Below are 12,119 nucleotides of genomic sequence, written 5' to 3' on the forward strand. Positions count from 1 at the left end.
TAAATAGTTCAGGTAGAGGTCACTGCCGATACACTGCAGTTTTTCCCATAACAGTCTGTACACATAAAATAAGAGAAACACTCACCCCGGCGAAGACCAAACGATCATCATCATTTAGGCGTTTTGCACCAAGGTTGAGGATCCATCCACTGACTAAAAAAAGTTCTATGCCTCCAAACTTTTGTACTTTGCCTTCATCTGTTGTCTGGTGTAGAACGATGTCTGAAGAGCTAAATAGTTCGTGATCTCCTCTGCCTCGATTGTCGGCAAATCTTTTACTTCGGTTGAAAATTCTCTCATTTTCAATAAGATCAGGGTCACGTCCAATATATTTGTCGACTAACTGCTCGTACTTTTGCCTCGCTACTGGCTCTAAATCCTGACAATAAGAACTCTTCTCCATATCTGTGTCCTCCAGAGCCGTGTTTGTTTGTCGTGTTTGTCTTCACTTCCTGCCCTCCACCTGAAATCCGCGGATCATTGTGATCACGTGACTGAAACCCTCCTATACAGAGAAAAATCAAAACCCTGATGAAGGCCTGGTGCCGAAGCGTTGCACGGTTTGTCCTAGTGGATCTCACAGTTTGCAAGTAAGACGGTGAGCGGGATTTTTCTCTTCTTGGGCTGCTCCCTCGCCTCCGACGCACCCGTCTCTGGTGGTTGATGTGCGAAGTTCTCATTCTTTTAAAACAAAATAGTCAATAAAATAATTACAAAAAGATTAGAAACAAGCGCAGTCAGAGATATCAACCTGGTCTCCCATGAGGCATCGGTGGGTCAGTTCATCTCCACAGAAACAGTTTATGAGGAGTCCAGCCCATATCACATGATCATTATATCCACAGTGTAATGTGTGTATCTGTGCAGGCCCATGAACATTTGTGTGATATTGGTCACACATGAGAATGTCTGTGTTTACTAGTGTGGAACCAAAATGCCATTTTTCATGAGTTCCATATTAGGGATGGGCATGATTAGTCGATTAATCAATAATTGATCATTAAGAATTTCATCGATTACGTTCATTTTAATCGACAAGCCGAATGTAGGTTGCTGTGCGTAGCGTAGAGTGACCAAATAGGGTCAGTACGTGTGTCTCTCTGCACTCAGAAGGAGCGAGACACAAACAGTCGGTCAGTCTGCAGCGTACTGAAGTGCAAATGCGAATGATGTGCAACGATGACTTGTACAAGAAAGTCCACGCTTTCCGTTCGGGACAAGTGTGAGTCCATGTGCACAGTGTATAAAGCAGCAAATATGTTTCGGTGTCCAGTGGGAAAAAGCTTTGCCAGGTGAGAGTCGCGCAATGTCGATGACGAGTCCCCGCCCCCCTCCCCCCGTACGGTGTCCTGGTTTTGACAAACGCAAATCTGGTCACACTAACCTGTATTCACCTGAGTCATGTCTTTTAATCCGACAGAAATTGATCGCATCAGCGACACAAGAGCTGTAGTTTTATCTTCACTTAGTTTATGCAAATTAGCGATGCGGTTTTAAGTTTCGTTTCTGTGAAAGTTGCGCAAAACTGGATTAAACACATAATAATCTCAAACGGGCTGATGTGGCTCTAGAGTCGTTACGGTTTATATGTCGTAAAGTTGAATTTATTTATGCAGATTAGTAGTGCAGATAGTAATAATAATGATGATCATTTTAATATAAAAATGTTAATTCTTCCGACGATCGATTAAGAAAATTTCACCGAATGCCCATCCATATTCCATATACAGTCGTCCCTTGGTATATTGTGGTTCACCTTTCACGGTATCGCTGTTTTGCAGATTTTTTTATGTGCAGTTTGGCTTTTTTTTAAACAGCATATGAATGCGTTTTGTGTATTACAGGCGGGTAGTAATTACACACGGGTGGGTCAGGACTAAACCAGGACTAATCATGGACTTGAGAGAGAGAACACCGAGCAGTTTGTCGCGTTTGCTGTGAGATGCGGAGCTCTCCTTCGGTTCTTTTTTCTGTGGTCACCTCCGAGCCCGTCCCGACAGTGAGTCCTGGTTTAGTCCTCCTGATTCAGGAATATTGCATACTGGGATACTTTAATTTCATGTATTTATTGGTGAATGTGATCCATTATGAGCAGTGTTATACCTGAACGCAGTCATTGTGCAGCTTTTTCAAATGGTGGAGAGGGAGCTGCAGAAAATTAAAGTTTGGTTTGATATTAATAAATTATCGCTAAACATAGAAAAAAACTAAATTTATGGTATTTGCAAAGCGAAAAGTACAAAATCATGTACAAATTATGCTCAATAATACACCACTAGAAAGAGTCTTTCAAAATAAATTTTTAGGAATAACCATAGATCATAATTTAAACTGGAAATCACACATAAATACAATTAGGAACAAACTATCCAAAGTGATCGCAATTATATATAAATATAGATATACCCTAGATAAAAACAGTCTTTTTATTATATATAACTCGCTGGTAATGCCCTACATAACCTACGGTATTGAGATTTGGGGCAATACATATAAGACGAATACAAAGCCAGTCTTTACCCTACAAAAAAAGGCAATAAGAGCATCACATTATCAACTTATAACGAACCAACCAATGCATTATTTATAAACCTTCAAACGCTGAAATTTTACGATTTAGTCGACCTTTACACTCTTAAAATCATGTTCAAAGTAAACAACAATCTCCTGTCAAAATACAGAACATGTTCAAAATCCGAAAGAGCCGATATGAGCTCAGAGGCACGACCGTGTTTATTAAAAAGAAAATCAGAACAAAAATTATGAAATTTTGTAAATCTGTTAAAGGGGCGGAGCTCTGGAACAACTGTACAGAAAACCTAAAATTGTGCACCACTTTCTATCACTTCATAAAGAAGTTTAAATGTTTAACTCTGGACAGATACGTGAAATATGAGACTTAGTTTGTGCTGTTGAACTTTGTTGTTCTGTTACTGCTTGTTTCTTCCTGCTGTATTTATGAAGATGAACTGGTGTCAAGATGAAGCTCTGACAAAGGAATAAAGGGTAAAGGCATAATAAGCTTAAGCTTCAGCCTGCACCTTTTCGGTCTGTATATGTTAAATATGACTGTTTATGAATTAATGTCAAAATATACCTGTGACCGAAATAAATAAATAAATCCCTCAGTCGTCCACATAGAATCCAGGGCAAAAGGAGAAATTCAACTTGTCAACTGGACGAAAGTTATTTTGGTTGAATATGTTCTTCTTCAGACAGAAACTCCTCTAAAACACACCTACTTGTTTAGTTTCAGAGTAGTTTCTCATCATCACCGTTTTATATCATCAGTAGGGTAAAACTAACCTGTCTCACGACGGTCTAAACCCAGCTCACGTTCCCTATTAGTGGGTGAACAATCCAACACTTGGTGAATTCTGCTTCATAATTATAGAAAGAGCCGACATTGAAGGATCAAAAAGCAACATCGCTATGAACAAGCCAGTTGTCACACTAAAACTACTCTCAAATAGGGCGGGTGGGATGATAAACTGCAGTCCCACAAACTAAATATGATATAAAGTAAAATATACAAATGAATAATGTTTGCCTATCATACATAATTTGTGCTGGATATTTTATTTGGCTTTAATAAAACACTTTAAGCAGCCTAAATTTGTGGATGTGGTCTAATCTCTTGAACATCTGACTGAAAATTCTGTCCTGTGCAGACCTCTACTCCGAAACACACCTACTTTCAGTTTCAGGGTAGTTTCATTGTAGTTAGCTCCTCCCTTCAGACAGATATAAGGAAGTGTCCAGAACTGAAGGAGCAGCTTGGACGAGCTGAGAAACGTATTTGCCTAAAATAAACTTTTGTCCAGTTGACAAATTTAATATCTTCTTTTGCCATTTTATTGAACAATAGTGCATGAATGTGTCCATATTTTTGGCGAACGTGAACTGAACACACTGTATTACTGCTTGATGCGTTCATTCTGGTGTCTGTGAACGGCGTGCGCTTTTATTTCACTTCATTCAACAGGGATTTCCAGATGTATTTAGTGTTCCAGGTAAAAAAACAACTAAACACATCGTACAGAGCCCTTAATGTTAAATATTAAAACATTCAATCTGGCAACAACACAAACCACGAGTGTCACATTGAGTGTGCGTCATCGAAACAAAACTATGACTATGTTGCACGCAGTAGAACTATAAACAATTATGAACTGTGAACGAATTTGTTCATTTTGAAATTTGTGAACTGAACTTTGAACTAGTTCATGTCGAAAATGAACTTTCTCAACACATGGTAAATATCTACGAGTATTGATGGTGCTTATAAAGTAGTTCAGTCCTGAGTTAGACCTGGTTTAGTCCTGGTTTAGTTCAGCTTTTGTGGGGTGGTCCTGGTCTATAATTCTTAGTATATATCCAGTTCAGTTCTGGGTTCGACCTGGTTAAGTCCTAAGTTAGACCTGGTTTAGTCCTGGTTGAGTTCTGAATCAGATCTGTGGAAAGGAGACCCGCTCACAGTCAGAATTCATGTTTTCCTAGGGATTTTTGACATATAAAACAGGCATTATACTGTTTAAAGTCATACTGTGGAATATTCTGGGCAGAGCACTGACATATTTATGAAAACAAGCAGGTGATGGACCTTCCACCAGAAAAGTTACACAATGCATCTTTAACCGGTATAAAACTATGATACATATTCACCACAGAAAAAAACTGAAACCTCCAAATCACAACGACGTATTTTATATCATATTTAATATATCATTGTTTTTATAAATCTGTCTTCGTTTTATTACCCGCCAAATCTCAGACCTCGAGACTGAGACAAGTCCAAGCACCTTCAAGACTGAATCCAAGTGCCTTCAAGACCGAGTCCAAGCTCCTTCAAGACTGAGTCCAAGTGCCTTCAAGACCGAGTCCAAGTGCCATCAAGACCGAGTCCAAGCTCCTTCAAGACCGAGACAAGACCGAGTCCAAGTGCCTTCAAGACCGAGACAAGACCGAGTCCAAGTGCCTTCAAGACCAAGACAAGTCCGAGTCCAAGCTCCTTCAAGACCGAGTCCAAGCGCCTTCAAGACCGAGTCCAAGTGCCTTCAAGACCGAGACAAGACCGAGTCCAAGTGCCATCAAGACCGAGACAAGACTGAGTCCAAGTGCCTTCAAGACCGAGACAAGACCGAGTCCAAGCTCCTTCAAGACCGAGTCCAAGTGCCTTCAAGACCGAGACAAGACCGAGTCCAAGCTCCTTCAAGACCGAGACAAGACCGAGTCCAAGTGCCTTCAAGACCGAGACAAGACCGAGTCCAAACATCTTCAAGACCGAGTCCAAGCATCTTCAAGACCGAGTCTAAGTGCCATCAAGACCGAGACAAGACCGAGTCCAAGCACCTTCAAGACCGAGACAAGACCAAGTCCAAGTGCCTTCAAGACCGAGACAAGACCAAGTCTAAGTGCCTTTAAGGCCGAGTCCAAGCATCTTCAAGACCGAGACAAGACCGACTCCAAGCGCCTTCAAGACCGAGTCCAAGCACCTTCAAGACAGAATCCAAGCGCCTTCAAGACCGAGACAAGACCGAGTCCAAGCACCTTCAAGACCGAGTCCAAGTGCCTTCAAGACCGAGACAAGACCGAGTCCAAGCACCTTCAAGACCGAGTCCAAGCGCCTTCAAGACCGAGACAAGACTGAGTCCAAGCACCTTCAAGACCGAGACATAGAAACTGAAACGTCCGATCACAACGACAACAAAAATCCCCCGAAAAAATCCCCTCCTCTCCTCCAGCAGGACTCTCCTGCTCTGGTTCTCCCCTCTGCCCCCTCCTTCCTTCCTCTGTCTGTCACTCTTCCCTCACTCGTCCGTCTCTCCTCCTCTCCCTCCCTTCCTCTTCTCTCTTTCTGGTTTTTCCCTCCTTCACCCGTATTTTTAGAGCTGTGCCGAACTAATTTGTTCTAGCGACCTCCCTATCAAGTGAAGAAAAATCCCGGAGGTGTATTAATTGAAATTCAGTCTACGGCACATCTTGTTTTGGTCTCGGAAACCACCAGCCGTGCCGAGTGCGGAGAGAGTAATCGCACGCTGGGAAAATTGCCAGGAAATGAGGGTGTGTAAACAGTAGAAATAAACCCAAGTCATTCAAGCAGCTAGCTCGCTCAGTCTATTAAAAGTATAGCTCCGTCTTAGCTTTCGATTTGAGCAGATATTGTTTTTCTCATCCCCCCCAAATGAAGGCAGGGAAATCACTCCACTGCTACAGACAAACAACCAGATTTCAAATTTCTAACTAAAATGTTTTCGAATTATAACGGGAGATATGGAAAATTGTGTGAATGTTTATCAAAATGTTGCTTTACCGAACAGCGGGAGATGGAAACGCGCGCTCGCCGATTTAGAGATAAGTTTTTTTTTAAAGTAACTAAAAGTGAAGTGGAGATTTGAAGTTGCAGTGATCGATCTTTGCCGGAGACGGGACTCAAAGGAACGTTATAATGTACGAACACGACGGAATCTGTGTCTCCAGAGTCTAAACCTGCACATAGAAAACACATACGGGGTTGTTTTATTTAATTTATTTTATTTAAAACAAGGACAGTGCACAGAAAAGATTAAACTCACAGAGAAAAGATGCTCTGTGTCGGATTTAGCTACAAGCTCTTTTCTGTCTGCAGTTCTTGGGCAAGTGGTCAAGCAGAAGTAAACATCAAGGCCAAAAATTCAAGTTAATTCATCTGATATAAAAATGTATTGAACAGATACATATGTACTCTAGTTTATGAAACTGTTGACCTTTTTTCTGTACCATTTTTGGTTCTAAAGTTCCATCCGTTTTAAACAGACCATGTATGAAACATGGAACAAAAATTATTTCCCAAATTTCAAAGACCCAAAAATCATGTAAATAAATGTTTGTATTTCATCATATCTTGTGTTATTCCATCTGTGAATTGTTGATGAAGGTACAGGATTTTTTGGTTTTTAATGTATTTAACATGATAAAAATTTGCTTGGAAGGACTGACATATTTTATAGAAATAGTTTCCTTTCATTTTGAAGTAATATTAAAGTATTCAGGAAGAAAAAACGACAAATGATGTAAAATCCTGCACCTTCTACTTGTTTGAACAATTTTCCCTCCGTTACTTTTCCCTCCGTTACCATGAACTTTCTTAATAAAAAATCTCATGAGTCAAAAAGTAAGAGGTTTTTCAACCTAATCTTGTACCATATGGTAGAAAACTATATGAAGCAAATATTCAAACCAGTTTGTTAAGGATATGTAAGTGAGAACCAAGAGTTATCACTGTTTGGATTTATTGCCCAAAAAGTGCTGCATATTTCATTCCCTCCGTTACCGACATGAGTTTTTAAATTTTTTGTCAACAACTTGAAAGAATCTCACAGGTTTAACTTGACCCTGTTGGAGTGTAACTCTTTCCTACATTCTGATACTTTACTTATTTCAATAGTCCCTCTAGTTTCTGAATAAGACACATTTGAATGTCAAAAATCTGCCCCTGTTTCCCTCCGTTACCACTTGACTAAACCAGGATTTAACAGGACTAAATCCTGCTGCGTGGACTGTGTCTCCTCATCTTCTATCAATAATATTTTTAATACAGTTAAGTAAAGCCTTTTCATTTTCTTTTAACAGACAAAACATCTTATGTGAAAATTTCCTCGTCTTTGCTTCTCTACAGCAAATCAAGTAATCCAAAGTAATCAGATTACATTACTCACTTTAAGTAATTTAATGGATTAAGTTACAAAGTACATTTTGGTGTGTGTAATCTGTAATCTGTAGGGGAATATGTTTTAAAAGTAAACTTCACAACACTGTCAGTGGTACAATCAGTCTGAATGTTTTCAGTCATTGTCAGTACATGGACAGAGCAGAAACTCTGAACCTCCAGGATTCAAATGTCCCTGAGCTGCACCGGCTGCACTAGCACCGACTCACACTGACTCACACTGACTCAGACTGACTCACACTGACTCACACTGACTCAGACTGACTCACACTGACTCACACTGACTCAGACTGACTCACACTGACTCACACTGACTCACACTGACTCACACTGACTCACACTGACTCACACTGACTCACACTGACTCACACCGACTCACACCGACTCACACCGACTCAGACTGACTCACACTGACTCAGACCGACTCACACTGACTCACACTGACTCACACTGACTCACACTGACTCAGACTGACTCACACTGACTCAGACTGACTCACACTGACTCACACTGACTCACACTGACTCAGACTGACTCACACTCACACTGACTCACACTGACTCACACTGACTCACACTGACTCACACTGACTCAGACTGACTCACACTGACTCACACTGACTCACACTGACTCACACTGACTCACACTGACTCACACTGACTCAGACTGACTCAGACTGACTCAGACTCACACTGACTCACACTGACTCAGACCGACTCAGACTGACTCACACTGACTCACACTGACTCACACTGACTCACACTGACTCACACTGACTCACACTGACTCAGACCGACTCAGACTGACTCACACTGACTCAGACTGACTCAGACTGACTCACACTGACTCAGACTGACTCAGACTGACTCAGACTCACACACTGACTCACACTGACTCAGACCGACTCACACTGACTCACAGACCGACTCACACTGACTCACACTGACTCAGACCGACTCAGACTGACTCACACTGACTCACACTGACTCAGACTGACTCAGACTGACTCACACTGACTCAGACCGACTCACACTGACTCAGACTGACTCAGACTGACTCACACTGACTCAGACTGACTCACACCGACTCAGACTGACTCACACTGACTCACACTGACTCACACTGACTCAGACCGACTCACACTGACTCAGACCGACTCACACTGACTCAGACTGACTCAGACTGACTCACACTGACTCAGACTGACTGACTCACACTGACTCACACTGACTCAGACTGACTCACACTGACTCACACCGACTCAGACTGACTCACACTGACTCACACCGACTCAGACTGACTGACTCAGACTGACTCACACTGACTCAGACTGACTCAGACTCACACTGACTCACACTGACTCACACTGACTCTCACACTGACTCACACTGACTCACACTGACTCACACTGACTCAGACTCAGACTCACTCACACTGACTCAGACCGACTCACACTGACTCAGACCGACTCACACTGACTCAGACTGACTCAGACTGACTCAGACCGACTCACACTGACTCAGACTGACTCACACTGACTCAGACTCGACTCACACTGACTCACACTGACTCACAGACTCAGACTCACTCACTGACTCACACTGACTCACACTGACTCAGACTCGACTCACACTGACTCAGACTGACTCAGACTCACACTGACTCACACTGACTCAGACTGACTCAGACTGACTCAGACTCAGACTGACTCACACTGACTCAGACTCGACTCACACTCAGACTCAGACCGACTCACACTGACTCAGACTGACTCAGACCGACTCACACTGACTCAGACCGACTCACACTGACTCACACTGACTCAGACCGACTCAGACTGACTGCAGCTGCACTGCATGAGGCTGTTGTGTCTTTAGGTAAAAAACATCAGTCTCTCCTTCTCTCTCTTGTTTTTCATTTCTCAGTGTTTTCTCTGTCTCTTCTTTCTTCTCCTCTCTCTGTATCACTTTCCTCTTTTCTCTCTCTCTCCTTTTTCATTTCTCAGTCTCTCCACTCTCTCTCTCTCTCTTTCTCTCTCTTGCTCTGTCTCCTCTCCTCATCTCTCTCCTCTTTTCTCTCTCTCTCTCTTGTTTTTCATTTCTCAGTCTCTGCTCTGTCTCTCTCTTTTCCATCTCGTTTTTAATTTCTCTCTCTCCTCTGTCTCTTTTCCCTCTCTCTATCTCTCTATCTTTTAATTTCTAGGTCTCTGCTCTGTCTCTCATCCCCCTCTCTCTTTTCTTTCATTTCTCTCTCTCTCTGCTCTGTCTCTCTCTCTCTCTCTCTTGTCTTTCATTTCCCAGTCTGTGCTCTCTCTCTCTCTTCTTCTCTCTCTTTTGTCTTTCATTTCCCGGTCTCTACTCTCTCTCGCTTTCTCTCTCTTGTCTTTCATTTCCTGGTCTGTGCTCTCTCTCTCTTCTTCTTCTTCTCTCTCTCTTGTCTTTCATTTCCTGGTCTGTGCTCTCTCTCTCTCTTCTTCTCTCTCTCTCTTGTCTTTCATTTCTTGGTCTGTGCTCTCTCTCTCTTCTTCTTCTTCTCTCTCTCTTGTCTTTCATTTCCTGGTCTGTTCTCTCTCTCTCTCTTCTTCTCTCTCTCTCTTGTCTTTCATTTCCTGGTCTGTGCTCTCTCTCTCTTCTTCTTCTTCTCTCTCTCTTGTCTTTCATTTCCTGGTCTGTTCTCTCTCTCTCTCTTCTTCTCTCTCTCTCTTGTCTTTCATTTCTCGGTCTGTGCTCTCTCTCTCTCTCTCTCTCTCTCTCTCTTGTCTTTCATTTCTCGGTCTGTGCTCTCTCTCTCTCTCTTCTCTCTCTCTGTCTTGTCTTTCATTTCCCGGTCTATGCTCTCTCTCTCTCTCCTCTTCTCTCTCTCTCTTGTCTTTCATTTCTCGGTCTGTGCTCTCTCTCTCTCTCTCTCTCTCTCTCTCTCCTCTTCTCTCTCTCTTGTCTTTCATTTCTCGGTCTGTGCTCTCTCTCTCTCTCTCTCTCTCTCTCTCTTCTTCTCTCTCTCTTGTCTTTCATTTCTCGGTCTGTGCTCTCTCTCTCTCTCTCTCTCTCTCTCTCTCTTGTCTTTCATTTCTCGGTCTGTGCTCTGTCGTTCCTCTCATCCTTCCTCCATCTTGTGTTTGTGCTCTGAGCCTTTCCCCCAAAAGATGAAGAAAATGGTCCTGTGCAGATTCCGCCGTGTCCAGGTTCTGTGTTTACTCAGACATAAAGCCTCCGCCGCCGCCGCACCAACGCCGCCGCCGCCGCGACCACCACCGCCGTCGACACCACCTCAATCGCCTCCGCCGCCACCGCATCTGGTCTCTCGTTTGTTCATCTCCCACATCTGTGTGTGTGCAAGTCCTCTACCTTCCACTTTCACTCTCTGCCCCTCCGCTTTCTCTCTCTCTGCACCTCCACTTTCTCTCTCTGCCCCTCCGCTTTCTCTCTCTCTGCACCTCCACTTTCTCTCTCTGCGCCTCCGCTTTCTCTCTCTCTGCCCCTCCACTTTCACTCTCTCTGCCCCTCCGCTTTCTCTCTCTCTGCACCTCCACTTTCTTTCTCTCTCTGCCCCTCCGCTTTCTCTCTCTCTGCACCTCCACTTTCTCTCTCTGCCCCTCCGCTTTCTCTCTCTCTGCACCTCCACTTTCTCTCTCTGCCCCTCCGCTTTCTCTCTCTCTGCTCCTCCACTTTCACTCTCTCTGCCCCTCCGCTTTCTCTCTCTCTGCCCCTCCGCTTTCTCTCTCTCTGCCCCTCCGCTTTCTCTCTCTCTGCACCTCCACTTTCTCTCTCTCTGCACCTCCATTTCTCTCTCTGCCCCTCCGCTTTCTCTCTCTCTGCCCCTCCGCTTTCTCTCTCTCTGCCGCTCCACTTTCTTTCTCTCTCTGCCCCTCTGCTTTCTCTCTCTCTGCCCCTCCACTTTCACTCTCTCTGCCCCTCCGCTTTTTCTCTCTCTGCCGCTCCGCTTTCTCTCTCTCTGCCCCTCCGCTTTCTCTCTCTCTGCCCCTCCGCTTTCTCTCTCTCTGCCCCTCTGCTTTCTATCACTCTCTCTCTGCCTCTCCTCTATCTGTCATTCTTTCTCTGCTCCTCCACGTTCTCTCTCTCTCTGTCCCTCTGCTTTCTGTCTCTCTCTCTCTACCCGTCCGCTTTCTCTCTCCTTGTCCCTCCACTTTCTCTCTCTCCCTGCCCCTCTACTTTCTAGCTCTCTCTCTCTCTCTCTACCCCTTTCCTTTCTCTCTCTGCCCCTCTGCTTTCTCTCTCTCTCCCCTCCACTTTCACTCTCTCTGCCTATCCACTTTCTAGCTCTCTCTCTCTCTGTCCCTCCACTTTCTCTCTCTCTCTGCCCCTCCTTTCTATCTCTCTTCTCTCCCTCCGCTTTCTCTCTATCTCTCTCTGCCCCTCCCCTTTCTATTGCTTTCTCTCTCTGCTGCACCTTT

The sequence above is a fragment of the Boleophthalmus pectinirostris genome, unplaced genomic scaffold, assembly GCF_026225935.1.
Source record: "Boleophthalmus pectinirostris isolate CB_2022bp ecotype Guang Dong unplaced genomic scaffold, ASM2622593v1 HiC_scaffold_9, whole genome shotgun sequence".
Taxonomy (NCBI): Eukaryota; Metazoa; Chordata; class Actinopteri; order Gobiiformes; family Gobiidae; genus Boleophthalmus; species Boleophthalmus pectinirostris.